Here is a 16,750-nt window from a genome sequence, read left to right on the forward strand (position 1 = left end):
CTAGTTCCACGCTGTCCTCGCCTCCGTGCTGCTGCCACCGGTCGTCATCGTTGTTCTATCATTGTTCCCGGCCGTCTTCCTCCTCATCATGGTGTTTGTCCCTCTGTCAAGCCGCGCTCGTTCGCCGTCTGCGTTTCGTCAAGTGTGCTGCTGCCCCATCGTCGTCTTCGTCCTCAGCTTCGCGTCATCAAGCGTTGCGCCGGCCTCGTCTCGCCTTCGTCCTAGGGTCGCCACTGAAGTGTCGTTGTTTGTCGCCGCCGGTGTACCCCGAGCCGTCTCCGCCGTGCCCGTTCATCGTCGTCGTTCTGCTTCTCGTCCTATTTGTGGTGAGGACCCCTCCCCTCGCTTCCCCCTCCTCGTCCTCTCGGTGTTTGTCACTGTGCACGTCGTGCCGTTGTCAACCCCGGTACCCGTGTACCGGTGTCGGCGGTTGTTCGTGTGCACGTGTGGTGACCGTGTTAGTATGCCCACTCGGTAGCCGTGTAGTTTCCATGTGCGTAACCCACGTGGTGTCTAGTGGAGTCCGTTTGTCGGCCACTCGTCTCGGTTGACACACGGGGTGCGCTTCTGTCGACCCGTGGATTGTCTCTGTGCACCCGGTCCACCATGGTCCCTTAGGTTGACATGTGCACGCTGCATGTCAACGGTGCAACCATCCTTTCTTTTCCAGGCTTGCACTTACACATGTTTTATAGTTGCAAAATTAATCACAACAACCGTAAATCTCCATATAACAGCATTAAACTTTGGATAACCATATCTTGTTATACAAACTCCGAATTGACCCGTCCAAGTTTCTTAATTTTTTTTATAATCTAAAGAACTTTTGTTATAATCTAAAGAACCCCGTGCCTTTCTTTTTATGTATTGTTATTACTTCTTTCTAGGGTTTTAGGTTTGCTAGTGTGCTTTCGCGTAGCTCCTCTTGTTCCGGAGGTTCCCGAAGCATGGTTCGCTGTCATCGCCGAAGGTTTGGAAGTTTGGAAGGCCATTTGTAACACCCTGAAAATTCGACCGACAAAAATCTAAACTCTAAAAATATGGGCCTTCAAAAACTTTTTAAATAAATTGCATCATGCCAATTTTATTCGATGATTTTATTGGATTTTGATTTCGGAATTCATCGATCACAAATAGGGGAAAATTAATTAGGAATTAACCCTGAAATTAGATTTGGTTAAAGAAATAAATAAATTATAATTTAAAATAAAGATTATGTAAGGATAGGAATAAATAAAATATCATCGCGGCCATATTTGTATTAATTAGATTTAAATGCAATGGAACAAGAATTAACCCTAATTAAAAATTCAAATAAATTATGAGTAATAATAATCTAGGGTGAATTCATTAGTTGAGATAACACAAATATTGAGTAAACTTCATTTATGCAAGATTTAGAAATTATAGAATCAAATTTATATGGGAAATAAACTAAAATCGGGATAAATAGGAAAAAGACACTGTTCATTGCACTCTAGGTGTTCGACGAGGTTACCTAGCCTCTTCCCCTCCCCTGCCATGCGCGCCTCGCGCCCCGAGCCATCGCCATCGCCGCCTGCCGCCGTGCCGCTGTCGCCTGCCGCCGCGCGCCGCTCGGCCGTCGCCGTCGCGCCTCGCGCCTCGTACCGCCGCACGCCGTCGCCGTCGCTGCCGCGTCGCCGTCGCCGTTGCCGTCGCGTCCCGCCTCGCGCCGCGCACCACCGCTACCGCCCCGTCACCGCCCGTCGCGTCGCCTTGCGCCCTGTGCCGCCGCTGCCGCGCTGTCGCCGTCGCCGTCGCGTCCCGCCTCGCGCCGCGCGCCACCGCTGCCGCCCCGTCACCGCCCGTCCCGTCGCCGCGCGCGTTCCATCGCCGTCCCATCACCGTGCGCCGAGCCCCGCGCGCCGCCCCGAGCCCCGCGCCGCCGTCGCATCAGGCCGCCGCCCCTCCCCCTCTCCTTCTCCCCCTCTTCCTTATAAATACTCCCCCACTCCATTTCCCCCACTCCATTTTCCTCTTCCTCCCCTCTCTCCCTCCACCGCGCCGCCGTCCTCGTGCCGCCGCGCCGCTGCCCTCGGTGCCGCCGCGCCACATCGTGTGCCGCGCCGGGTGTCGCCGTCGCCTTGCGCCGCCATAGTCGCCACCGCCGCGCTGCCGCCGTCGTCGCCGCCGCCGCCGCCGGTGAGCCGTCTTTCCCCCCCTCGCGTCCACTACCGCCGCTGCTCGGGTGGACAAGAGCCGAGAGAGAGAGAGGAAAGGAGAGGCCGGTAGGGAGGAAGAAGAAAAGAGAAGAGAGGAAGAGAAGGAAAAAGAAAGAAAGGAGCTGGGAGGAGAGAAAAGAGAGAAAAAGACAGAAAAAGAAAAGAAAAGAGAGAAAAGAAGAGAGAAAAAGAAAAGAAAAAAATAAATAGAAATTAGAGGAAGATTAGGGAAGTTTAGAAAATTTAAAATGATTAGAATTTAATTATGGATTAATTATAGTCGTAGAATTGCAAAATTTAATATAAATTATGGATTATTCTTGGCAATTTCTATAAGAGATCAATTCGCGGTAATAATTTAGATGTAGTTAATAACTAAACAAATAGATGAATTCTTATAGATTCTTATAGATTATTATTTTGGGTAATCCCTGTAAGTAATCGATTCACGGTTGAAATTCGGATTTAATTACTAGGGATTTTACCCGTGTATTATATTTAATCATTTAGTCATAGACTAAATTAATTCGTATAATATTTCTAGGATTTCGTCCGATATTTAGCTCGCGATAGAAATTTCTAACCTATTATATGGATATAATGCTCGGGTAGATTAAATTAAAAACTTATGACAACAAAATATTTATACCCGCAAAATAGTTTGAATCGAAATTGGGTTTGCCTTAGTTCGCGAATAGTAAAGTTAATATAAAGAAATCGACTTTCGCATTCGACTTTCATTTGGATTTATTTGGATTTCTATTTGAATTCTAACCGAATTCAAATCAATTTTAGCACGTAGCTATAGAGCCCGAGGGAGTTGCGGATCCAAGCGAAGGTCAAGACCCGCAAGACTTTGAGCAAGGCAAGTCATCACTATTCCTTGAACATGTTGATCCCAATTGCGAAATTGTTTTGTTTACAAATAAAATTGCATGCAATGATGAACATCCTACTTGTGATTATGCCATGCCTTGATTATTGTTTACCCTTAAATCTTTGTAACCATGATTACGTATGAGTCCCTAGTCAACTATGACCTTTGCTTAGAAATGCTATTCTAGAATCATGCATACTCATATTTATCAAATGTTATATGCTTGGGCAATTACCTTTGGGAAGGTAATTGAGATGCGGCATGTGGAGACATGAGCGCCACATTGCCATGATATTGATGACATGATTTGTGAAAGGAAAATAAAGTGAAACAACTGTTTTCGACTGGGGCGGCTGGAGGATTTGGGTGGTGTCCGGAAAAGGCTAGTGCCGTCCCTGGTCAGTTAAGGACCGAGCCATGAAGTTAAGCATGAAACGACCCCCGTACAACCGCACTTCTCGTATGGGTATAGACCTAGCGGAGTAGATAGCTGAGCGGAGGCAGTATCCATGCGTAGTGGTCTTCTTTTAGGTGTGTGATGCGGCAAGTAGTCTGCTGGCGGATGCCCGGTTTGGATGGCCAGGTGGATGGCGGATGCCCGTTCCGGATGGTCAGAGGCTGGCTTGGCAATACTACATGAGAATACCCATAAGAGAACAATCATGATGGACTGGGTTCAACGACAAGAAGCAACGTAGGAATGTGTGTGTTTTTCCCTTCCCGGGAGCGCCAGAACTCCTCTCACTGCTAGAAGCGTATGACGCCTAGAGTGCATGAGGGCTAAAGTTCATGGAGCGGGTACTGCCAATGCAAGGTTATCGAAAGGCTTTGCCGTGACGCGTCTTATGTGTTAGGACGAGGCTCATGTGTTGGGCAGTCACGGAGTGCGGGTAAAGTGTACATCCACTGTAGTGTGAGTAAACCAAATCTATTCGAATAGCCGTGCTCGCGGTTATTGAGCACCGGGACATGTATTACACTTGGACAGGTTCGGGCCGCTGAGAAGCGTAACACCCTACTCCTGTGTTCTGGTGGATCTGTATGTGAAGGAATACAGAGAGCCGCAGAGCCAGAGAGAGTTCAGGCTCTAGCACCCCTCTTCTTCTTTTTTTTCCTCCCTCTCTCTCCTAGGCCTGGGCCTCCTTTTTATCTGGTCAGGGGTCACCACAGGGGCCTCTAGCTGCCTAAGAAAGGAAACATGCTTTTTACAATGAGGGCTAGTCTACAGCCGGAAGTGACCTCTGACAAGCAGAGCACACGCCTCCTGCCCCGCTCGCCAGCTTTCCCGGTGGACGCCCATTTCAACCTTCATTCAATGGCCAGCGACTTCCTTGCCATGCTTGTGCTGAAGCCTGGAATGGATCTGACCGGGACTGACATACCAACTCCAGGAGTTAGCACGCCGGCTCTGGCTAGGGACGAGAGCCAGGAAGCTCTCATCATTCCGACGGGACGGGGCGAGGCGTGTGACAGGCCGCCTGTTGCCACCTAACCCGCGATCTGACCGGTCTGTGACCGGTCACACACCGCGACCGGTCACGGACCGAACGAGCGTGCGCTGCGCCGCATTAAATGCGGCGTGGCGCGCTCGTCCAACCTGTTATAAATGCGGTTAGGTGAGCCCCGCTGTGCTCACCTAACCCACACACGTGGCGCCAAAACCATAGGGGGTCGGGGCGCCCCAGCCCTCGGGGCCGAAACGGGGGCGCCCGATCCCTCGGGGCCGACACGGGAGCGGCCCGACCCCTCGGGGAGACAGAGGGAGGGGTGGCCACGTCACCCTCGGGCCCGACCCCCCCCCCCGAGGGGGTCAGGCCACGTGGGTGACCGCGGCTACCCAAGCCTCTAGTCACGATACCCCCGGCCCCATGACACCGACAGATGGGATATTGCATGATGATTTCTATGCTGATGGAGCCACTTCCTGAGAGGCGGGAATATGGACGTTCTCAGAAAACCATGACGACTCAATGGCGGGAAGCTATCCTTGGGATCACAATAGATAGTGGACAGAACCGTCGTTGTTTAATGTGAACACTGGTATTAAAACTTGATCAGTCTATGCTAGGTCTTAGGCTTGTGAAAAGAATTACAAAACTTGCTTTGCGCAAAAGAACCATAGCCATCCTTTGGATTCCCCTGTCATGTGCATTATTGCTGTGGTGGTTTGCTGAGTACGGTTGGTACTCACCCTTGCAATATACAAACTTAATCAGAGGTTGGAGATGAAGCTTTGGAGGATCCTTACGCGTACTACCAGGAGGGTGATGAAGACGAAGGCGCCCAGTAGGTCTTAGTTACGGTCGTTGCCTGTGGCAATGGCGTGCCGCTGCCTAAATTCCGCTGCCTTATCTATTTCTGCTTTTGGAATGTATTCCGGACCGCTCGGTTCGATGATTTAAGAACTATGCCTGCGGGCTTATGATGTAATAAGCCGTACTAGACACTCGTGTATGTGCACTTGGTATTTCAGCTATGAATTCGTGTGTACCAGACTACTTGATCCAGGGAAATAGTACTGTTTACACGATTGATTCCTGTTATAAAAACGGGGGTCCACACCATTCTCTCTGAGAGAGGCAAGTCGCATCATCCTTGTGATAGCCCAGGGCCGAAAACCACACCTAACATTGCAACTCTCTGTGTTTTTCGTCCTCACTTTAACGTAAAAATTCCGGAATCGGAGTTAACACTACCCAGGCAAATATCCTTATAAGCTGGTGTTGATCACTCTCAACTAGCGAGGTGGGATCATTCCAGCTACAGTACCCAGCTGCTACTACTCGTTGCTCTGCGTGCTGTGCTGCTGCTAGGCCGCATGCATGGGTAGGCCAAGGCCCATGGCCTGCACGCCTGCTTGCCCTTTTTTTCTTATAGGGTTTTACATACACCCACCCTCAAAGGTTCGACGTCCCCATCGAACTAATCTATACCTGTGCTTTCCCAAATGACCAGGAACACGTCTTCTCTTAGTGTACGACCGTACGTGCTTTCCCAAATGACCAGGAACACGTCTTCTCTTAGCTTTTCGTCCTCGCTTTAACACAAAAATTCCGGAATCGGAGTTAACACTACCCAGGCAAACATCCTTATAAGCTAGTGTTGATCACTCTCAACTAGCGAGGTGGGATCATTCCAGCTACAGTACCCAGTTGCTACTACTCGTTGCTCTGCGTGCTGTGCTGCTGCTGGGCCGCATGCATGGGTAGGCCAAGGCCCAGGGCCTGCACGCCTGCTTGCCTTTTTTTTAGGGTGTTACATTGAGTATATTGAATTCCAGTTTATAAAATTATTTTATTTTAAATTATTGGATTACCGCTTTATTTAAACTCCCGCGTTATCACTGTTATATTTAGCTTTCCTATTATTCCTTGTTATAGCCTTATCATTGCTATTGTTATTATCACCTTGCTCACCCTAGGAAAATAAAACCCCAACTAGCGGGTACTCTATCCATGGTTCCACTAGTATGAATTTAGGTAGATACTTTGCTGGTTAACTAGGCAACCCTAGGTGGTTTCATAATCTTAGACTTTGGGAATTATATCATTTCACTTGGACATTATGGAATGGTTGGCTTATGTTGGAATTGGACATACACCTCCCCCTCTATTCAAAACCCCCAAAATGGTTTTAAGCTGGGCTCAAGTTGCATTGTTTTGATAGAAGCACATCGGCCACCATAAGGACCGGTCTTTGGGCCTCTATTGCCTATTGCAAAGCACTACCGTACTTCCACGTGTGGAAGGGAACTCAAGGCATGCTCTCGCTGTGGTGAAATTGGACATATTGCTAACACGTGTGTTGCTCACTGCCCTTATTGTGGATAAGAGCATCCACTAGGCGAATGTCCTACAAGGAAGATCACTTGTTTCTTGTGCGAAGGAACTGATCATGTACCAAAAGATTGTCAATTCAGTTTTCTGCTGATGAAGAAGATGGCAACTAACCCACCAGCTCCAATGGAGAGAAGCATGAAGGCAACGCGATTCCCCACCAAGACAACAGTTTTCTCCTAACCCAGTGCCAGGACAGAAGAATCGAGATGGGAAAAACAAATCCTGAGTTCGGAAAGATATATGTTGTTTCAATTGTCAAGAACTAGGTCATTACACCGACAAGTGCCCCAAACTGAGAAACCCAGTTGATAGCAAGCCGACCCATGCAATACCCAACCATCAGAAGCTTGTACCTTAGCGAACTGTTATCTTTGCATCCTGAAGCAGCCCTATAGCCCTAAAATTTGGTTAACCAACTAAAACCTGGAATGGTTGGCCTGGGTTGGCTTGGGACGAGCTGGGATCCGGGTCAGGGTTGCCAATTTGGTCTGACTCATCGTAGGCCTTGGGCTAAGGCAGGGTCGTGTGGGTTCACGGCCTTGATTAATAATATTGTGTAGACTCAGGATCGAATTTAGCAAATAGCTTTGAGCAACTAAGTGGTTTGAAATGCTTGTTTGCTGCAAAACTTAACCCCTTATATTATTACTCCTTGTACCCCTTGCATTAATCATGCATCTTCTGGTGTGACTTGCTGAGTATTGTGGTTGTACTCATTCTTGCTCAATCTTTCTCCCTTTAGTAAGAGAAAGCTTTGGTGAAAAAGTCCTAGGTGGAGTCTTGGCTTATACTCCAGCTGAGCGCCTATGAAGATGGAGCCATATGCCTGCTAGCCCATTGTTGTTTATTTTTATTTGTCAGGCCTTAAGCACCTTTGTAATAATGTAAATATTATCGATGCAATAAAGACATGTCTTTTGTATCATGATTGTTAATGTGTACCCCGGCTTTTCCTAGGATGGGGATCAATGCACTAGCGATTGGAAAAAGGCATTTTTTCGGTCGTGACAATCAGTTAGTAATTCAAATACCCAGCCGATACTGATCTAACTTGATATGATTATATGGGATGATCTGTCTATATAAGTGGCAAATATACATAAAACTAGTAAAAAGCATGTATATTAGGTAAGATCGGCTGAAACTCCGATGCTATCTCTAATTATGATTAATTCCAGGTTAGTTTTTAGTGTTCTAGACAAGACTCGGGGTGATGCATCTCAAAGTAAGTAAAAAAACCTAAAATCTAAACAATCAAGGAATTAACCACTTTTCAAGATGGCGGATGCGTTAACTAATCTATAGTATGGCAATGTAGCTGATGCCGGCGGGAACCCTAAAGCGAGAACCAGCCGATAAGGCTAAATTGTGATACTAAGGCTAGATTAACTAGGACATATGATGACAGATGGTCATGAGAAAAGGACTTAAACATCTAAAACAACATGATAGCCCCGATAGCACAAGCCATCGAGACGGGTTACCTCTTGTCGAGAGAACTCGCTGAAAATAAGAACAAAAAAGGGTGGCGATGCGTCGAAGTTGTATTGGATTGTCTCCCATATTACAGTGGTAGGGGGTTCATATTTGTACCCCAAATACAGACTTAGTCCATTATGGACATGACTCAAACCTTCCTAAAGATAAGATACAAACAAGACAACATACGGCGGTCTCTTACCAAATCTAACAAAATCGACTTAAACTAACCTAATTAATAGATACAATTGCCTTAATTGAGCTCTACCTCCAATTGGCAATGATGGTTATCATGATTTAGGCCCAAACCGAACCAAAGCTGTCCCATATCGGCTATATCGGCTACCATCCTCATCAACCTTGATCAACTCACACTCTATTTTAGCCGATATGACATCCAGCCGATGCGCAGCCCGACTCCAAATCCAACTCGATCCGAAATCAAATCCACTTCGATCTTCTTCCTTCTTCTCTGAACCTGATGCAAAATTCCGTTGTTAACACATGCCCCCCACTTCCGCTGTATTATATAATGCGGTGGAATTTGCTCTATTCGAACCCGCGAAAAACTAAGTATTTCTGCCTTCACTGTTAAGCTTATAAGCAGAGGCCCACTCCTTCAAAATCTCCTTTCTCCGGTTAAATCCTTCACAAGCCTTCTTGTTGCAAAAACCCCTTCATCTCCGGCGATCCAGTCTTCCGGCGGCGTTCTCCCCTGCTCTCTATTAGTCTTCCTCAATCTTGCAGCAATGGCAAGGAACTGACGCCGAAGACAAAAAGATAATAGAAGAGATCGATAGTCTTCATCTCCGTGCAATAGAGGCAATCCATACCTTCCTGGGTTGATGTAATAGATAGACATGAACAATCTTGGCTTCATACTTAACTCCTGTAACAAAAACATCCTATATATAAATATGTATCTGTATCGGCCATCAAGCCGATAATACTTTTGCAACACTTGTTGTTTGTATTTGGTTTTGTCTAAGGGCGATATGAATATCGCCCATCTCAAGGCGATGCATCAACACATCAACTGTTACAAAAAGTTTTTAAAATCCATACTTTTCATCTATCTAGTATATGTCCCCCAATTTTGTGCTACGAGTAGTGTTGGTATTTCTTACACTCACAGATAGAATCCGCAAGCGCACGGATATACTGATGTAGCACTTCCCCTACAGAGTATTCCAAGGGTATCGAATCCAAGGGAACGTGTGTGATTATCTCCTCATCAGGTTCATGCAAGGACACAAAGCTAATATGTGCAGAGGGCAGAGATGATTTCTAATGAGAAACAGTGTCTAGAGAAAGCTTAACTTTAATCCTAATGCAATACTTCATGCACTAGCAACCCGCTATTCCAAGATGTTGCTCTACTACATACCCGGACAGGGAGGACTTAAGTGCTCTTGAGGGCTGTCACCACCTCTACACCCACCTCAAATGTACTGTGGGAAACGCAGCAACCACTGGAAATTAATTACCCAAACACCGCGTCTGCGCAATTAATAACTACTCTAGTGCCGATCAAACACTAACACAATCACTATAGATAAATGGACTATAGTGAACAATGATCCCGTATGCTAATTAGGAACTAACCAAGAAGTAATTCTCACTAAGCAAACCTTAATTACTCAGAATGATATTTTTATTAAAAGTAGAGTAATTAACAAGATACAATAGTAAGAGGAGATTACCGACAACTCCGGGATTCCTCCGATTCCTTCCACCTTACTCTCTCCCTATTCTAATATACAATAAAGTACACTAGAGCCTCTTGTAATTCAGCTCATGCTTTGGTGTGTGTAAGAATGAGGGAGGAGAGGGGTATTTATAGGTGGAGAGGTGCCTTGGGAGAGTGGAGATGCTCCAAGCATCTTATGAGCATCTTTGCTCTCCTCATGACAAGTGGCATACTCAAGCATCCAAAGAGCATATTTCATCTCCTCTTGTCATGTGTCCATGACGGTTTCTTCAGGTACAACGCTCACAACCGTTATTGGGATAAGAATAACTATTGCCTGGTAAAAGATGGGCCTGGTTAGGCCAGCTGGGGGTTCGACCGAACCCTGGTTTGCTCCCCTGGCTCACATCTTTCTTCAGGATGCTGACATGTATGCCCTACTTTATGATACTCCATGTTTTGGCTCCGAATGATTGCACATTTTATATGTTGTATCTCAAAACCATGCAAGTCCATCAACGCAAGATATATTTCCATTCTTTATGCTTATTCTCTCCCAACTTTTGTGGTTGATCACCTGCATACAAATATACACCAACAATCGTGGAAATTGTTAGAAATAAATCCTACCACTATGTTGGATGTTTCACATTTATGGTTTTATGCAGGTATTGACGGTGTTATTTTGGTACTTAACAGCCGTCAACAAACCCCCCCCCCCACACTTAGCTCTTTACTCGTCCCGAGTAAAGGTTAAGGATTAATGTGGAATAAATTTTTCTAAGATACTATACAAGTACACAAATTATTCCAAGCCATACCTGTACCTGTGAACTTTTGCACTTTTGCAGTGTCTAACTTACCATCTTGGGTAATTGATGAATGGAACAGTCATAACTCAAGTCTTTCTTGTTCCTCCTATGAATTTCTTGGGGTTTTCATATATTTTCGCAAAGTAGCTTTACTCCTCAAATGACCTTCTCTTAGATCACTCATGTGGTTTGATTTGTGGATCCTCACCAAGGCATGTTTGCCGAATTGTCCCTATTCTATTAGGCTGTATAGGTGGAGCTCGATAGGGATCAATTGGGGCATACCTGCATCACATATTTTGCAAAGCCAAAATACCAGACCCAAGGAGATAGCAAGTCATACTCTTTGATCAAGAATGTGCATGTGTGTGATATGTGTATGGTTGTTTTGTGGTGCACGGATTGGTAAATAGGGAGAACAAGACCAAAAAAAACAAAATGGAACCTATAAGATATGTTCTCTTAGTGCATCCTGATTACTCTAGAAGAATAAAATAACACTTAAATGAACGAAAAGATTGGAAGTCCCTATGAGAATGAATATCAGTTAGCAAATTACCATATATGCGTGCAGGCATAGCAAGAAGAACCACGAACAGAACCAAGAGTAGGCTACGGGACCTCATCTGCTTGCCCATTTGGTTATGCTGTATGAAGCTATGGATTGTGTACCTTTTTTGTTGCTCCATGATTATAAATATATATATATATATATATATATATATATATATATATATATATATATATATATATATATATATATATATATATATATATATATATATATATATATATATATATATATATATATATATATATATATATATATATATATATATATATATATATATATATATATATATATGACACTCATATGGGGCACCATGGTGCCCGGGCCCCATGGTATCAAATGCACAAAATCACTCAAATTTTTCAAAATTTTCAAATTGTGAGTATATATCTAGTTATAATAATTCGATTCATACATATACCTATCAACAAAACAACTCAAATTTAACTTTATTTCACAATCCATGATTACATACCTAACTAATTATATGTATGGATGCTATATACCTAGAATCAAAATCTAACAAAAACAAGTTCAAATTCAGTTCAAACTTGCTTTGAACTAGTTAGTAAAGTGGTTAATATTAATACCTAAGTAATTGAAAAAGATTCATACTCATTTGAATTGGGTATATACTCAATTTCAACAATGGTGCCCGGGCACCATGGAGCACCAAACAAATTTACTATAATATATATATATATATATATATATATATATATATATATATATATATATATATATATAATGGCATCCAAACATAAGACTTCTCCCGGATGTCTGGCTATCTATACTAATCTTTTACGTTAGGTACCAAATACTTGCTGTTTTAAACCAATACTCCGTCTCTCATGTATAATTTTAGCATGAAATAATACCGTGCAACCTTAAATCTTGTATGATACTTCTGGCCATTCTATGACAAATAAATTAAGACTTATCCTAAACGTCTGTCTAAGTTTGTGTTAAATGTCTGATGTTAATTAGTAAGTGGATAATCTTCTGTATTTTATTGATATTGCTAAACATGGATGATTGTCTATCACAACATCCTCTTAATGCTAGTAAATTCCATGGGCCCACAATTATTGTTAAGGGATTAGTACCTCTCAGTATTATCCTATATATCTGGATTAAAATATGCTGAATTGTGACTACTAGTCGTCAATCTGTGCATTTCACGGGCTATTATATTAATATTATAAATACTTAAACATTTTTCTATCATATATGCTGATTAAATTGGTTATTTTTAAAAATGATCTATTCAAATGACTACATATATTTTCTAGAATTTAAATAATAAAAATAACTATTAAATATTACATCAGTTAACACTGGGACAAATTTTAGTACCAAAACTGTTGTAGGCAAGGTTGAGTATATTTTAATTTTTATCCAATTTCTTAATTACTAAAATTTTACGTTAGACTACTACACTCTATACTATTGTTCTGGATTACGGCAACATAATTAGGAAACTTCTTCAGTAAAAAAAGTTAAGCATAAGGAACCAATAATAAGAAACATAAAACTCACATATACTTCTTGTGTTCTTGCCAATATAGCATCAACTCTTCAATCGTTCCCAGCTTTTAACAACTCTCCTTATTCGCTTACAATAGTGTTTTCTGAAGCATATTTTTTCAAAGAGAGTTGCATCATATCCTTTTCATTGATCTCTAATTAATCACTACATATGTTGAGAGTAAAAAAATTGCAGCTATAACTGGTTTTAATTTAACTCACAAAATTCAGAGTATAGTGTCACTGAGTTTCCTTATTCCATGACTTATCATATTTCTTCCATATGTCCTACTACATATGGTGCGAAGCCAATGACATCTAAAAACAAAAACATGGAGTTAATATGAAGCAACTGAAGTAATTAATTTTGCTGCCAGGAAATAGTCTAGCAAACAACATCTTACCTGATAAGTATGTTTTGCTATTTATTCTCTTGGAAAAAAACATCAATGCTTGAAAATTCATATAGGTCCCCAGTTTTGCTATGTTTAATGGACTCCGCATGTTCTGATTTAGGAACGTTGCTAACGTTTAAGAAAACTTGTAATTTTTTTCTCGTCATTGTCAACTGGACGATGCTGTCCAACTGAAGAAATCTCGAAAGTTGTTCCTGTGAGACTAATGGACTGAAATTTCTTTGTAGTACCATGTAGGCATGTATCAATGTGCTTTGCATCGTGCATCAGATAGGATCTGAAACTTGGTCGACCTATTTTCAGATAGGAAACGTTTAATTAAACAACATAATTAAAATTATAAAATTCTATTTGGATCTTTCATTGAAAAGAGAGGTATCATGGTTGCAACATGCTTCTAAGTTTTAACCAGACCTTTCTAGTTAATAAAGTATAATTGGAACTGAAAAAAATCCCGTCATGCCCTACACTGGAGAATTATGGACGTCATATGCATGATGTACCCTGTTGTCTCTATTCCAAGAGCTGCTCCTGGCATAGTCATACTAGTGGAAGTCGTGGAAGTCGTAATATCAGATTGAAGTCGTGGAAGTCGTAATATCAGATTGATATGGAGATCTATTTGACAGACTTTTTTGTTATGTACTGTGGCTGATCGAGATTAGGAGATATATCTGAGAGGTTTTGGTTGTTGCGTACGTACTATGCTGCACATGGATTGATATATGTACGTACTATGCCTGTAATGTAAGATCTATTAATCTAAGGTCATGATTGTTCGAATAACATAATAAATGGTCATATTTTTTTGGTTTACGACAAAGCTCGTAGAAAGTGCCCAATTTGTATAGGAGATTAGAGCAATTGGTCCGAGTAAAAGAGACTAGTCGGAGGATTTATAGTAGTCGGCATCTTGTCTTGACGAAATAAAGTTCAAACCAACAATTCTTGTACTCCACTAAGGTGCCCCTTTCTAAAACCAGAACAACTCTGAACGTATATACTAGTCCCAGGGCACAGAGTAGTCAAAATTTATTTCCAACTAGATGGACATCGAATTAGTGAATTCAAGTTCAAGTCGCTTTCTTGGGAAAGCCCAGCGAGGGCCTCATTTGTCTGCCTATGAAAAGATGTTAGATTTCTAATTCTCTCGTAGGGCCCATGCGTAAGTGAGGACCAATATGGTACCCCCGCCAGGACCATAAGGGGAGGGCCAAGGCCGATGAGCCTTTAGTTTATACTATCATACTATCGTTCGATACTTTGGTTTTTTTATTTTAACTTTGGAATTAATTAATACATATGAAATTGTATTATGTTTTGAAATCCAGAATTATAATTAGCATATTGTAATTGACAAAGGACTCTAAATCACTGCAATTTTAGAAAACAACTAATGCATCTTTATTAAGTACTCGCTCCATCTACTTTTGATAGTCATATTTCCAAATCTAAAAAATTTATTTTTGATAGGCATATTTCAATCCAACAACATATCATCTTAATGACTTTCTCGGATTTTAATACATGACTCTCCATTCTTCCACACATGATTGGCTATATGGGCATTGAGAAATGTAAATATTAATGAATCACTTGTTTACGAGGAATGACTAGTAGCATATTTAAATGGATGATAAGTAGGATTACTTATCCTTGGTCTATGTGCTAAGATGAGATGGAGGGAGTAATATTTACAATAATAACCCATGCATCACGTAGGTTTGCGACAGTATTATTATAAATTCCTTAGAATTACAAGCATTGTCAGCCGATCAAACACGAGCCTCAAGTTTATGGCAATTGCTCCAGCATTCTGATGCGTTAGGGTAGCACGTCTTGTAAGCTTTTGATTTTTGGTCATAACAGCAGTATCCATCTTGGGAAATGGTGCATTTCACTGGTTCCAAACCATTGATACCGACTTTGTACCTTCCTTCGTTCCTGGTTTCGCTAGCAGTGTAAACCATGTTTTTACCTTACAAACAAAACGAACACTTTTAGAATGAAACAAAGAAATAAAAATAAAACAAATGTGATGCACGGATAGGTGAATAGGGAGAACAAGACAAAAAAAAAAACAAAATGGAACCTATAAGATATGTTCTCTTAGTGCATCCTGACTACTCTAGAAGAATAAAATAACACTTAAATGAACGAAAATATTGGAAGTCCCTTTGAGAATGAATATCAGTTAGCAAATTACCATATATGCGTGCAGGCATAGCAAGATGAACCACGAACAGAACCAAGAGTAGGCTACGGGACCTCATCTGCTTGCCCATTTGGTTATGCTGTATGAAGCTATATATATATATATATATCTCACAAACATTTGTATTTTTGTGAAATTAATGGCATCCAAACATAAGACTTATCCCGAACGTCTGGCTATCTATACTAATCTTTTTCGTTAGGTACCAAATACTTGCTATTTTAAACCAATACTCCATCTCTCATGTATAATTTTAGCACGAAATAATAGCTTACAACCTTAAATCTTGTATGAAATGTCTGGCCATTCTGTGACAAATAAATTAAGGCTTATCTTAAATGTCTGTCTAAGTTTGTGTTAAATGAATTGTGTTAATTAGTAAGTGGATAATCTTATCTTATGTATTTTACTAACATTGCTAAACATGGATGATTGTCTATCACAATATTTTCTTAATGCTAGTAAATTCCATGGGCCCACAATTAATGTTATGGGATTAGTACCTCTCAGAATTATGCTATATATCTGGATTAAAATATCATGAATTATGACTACTAGTCATCATCCCGTACGTTTCACGGGCTATTATATTATTATTATAAATACTTAAACATTTTTCTATCATATATACCGATTAAATTGGTTATTTTTAAAAAAGATTGCCCATATTCATATATATGTTAATGAATCTAGGTACACATATGTCTAGATTCATTAACATCTATATGAATGTGGGCATGCCGAGCTCAGGTACATCGCGTGGCTCGCCATTGTCTTCTTGGGATGGAGGTGGTGAGCGAGGAAGGCGTCAGCCGCCGGTGCCATACAGGGAGGGGCCTCTTGATTATGAGCTTCCCGTGTTCTGTGATTGTAAAGTGAAGGCAGCTCGGTGGATTTCTTGGAGTCCCCATAACCCCGGGAGGAGATATTTTACATGCTACAATGCGCGTGTGAGTTAAATTTTGTGCCTTTTAAATTGATTTTGCATTTTAGATTTGTTTTCAAGGGATTGACTCTTTCACTTCCCCTTTTTTTGTGAAGTCTGGGGGCTGCGGATTTTGGGAGTGGTGTGATGATGAGGCAGAACCATATATGAAGCAACTGTTGAGGCAAAACCATATATGAAGCAACTGTTGCTTGA

The sequence above is a fragment of the Oryza sativa genome, chromosome 7, assembly GCF_034140825.1.
Source record: "Oryza sativa Japonica Group chromosome 7, ASM3414082v1".
Taxonomy (NCBI): Eukaryota; Viridiplantae; Streptophyta; class Magnoliopsida; order Poales; family Poaceae; genus Oryza; species Oryza sativa.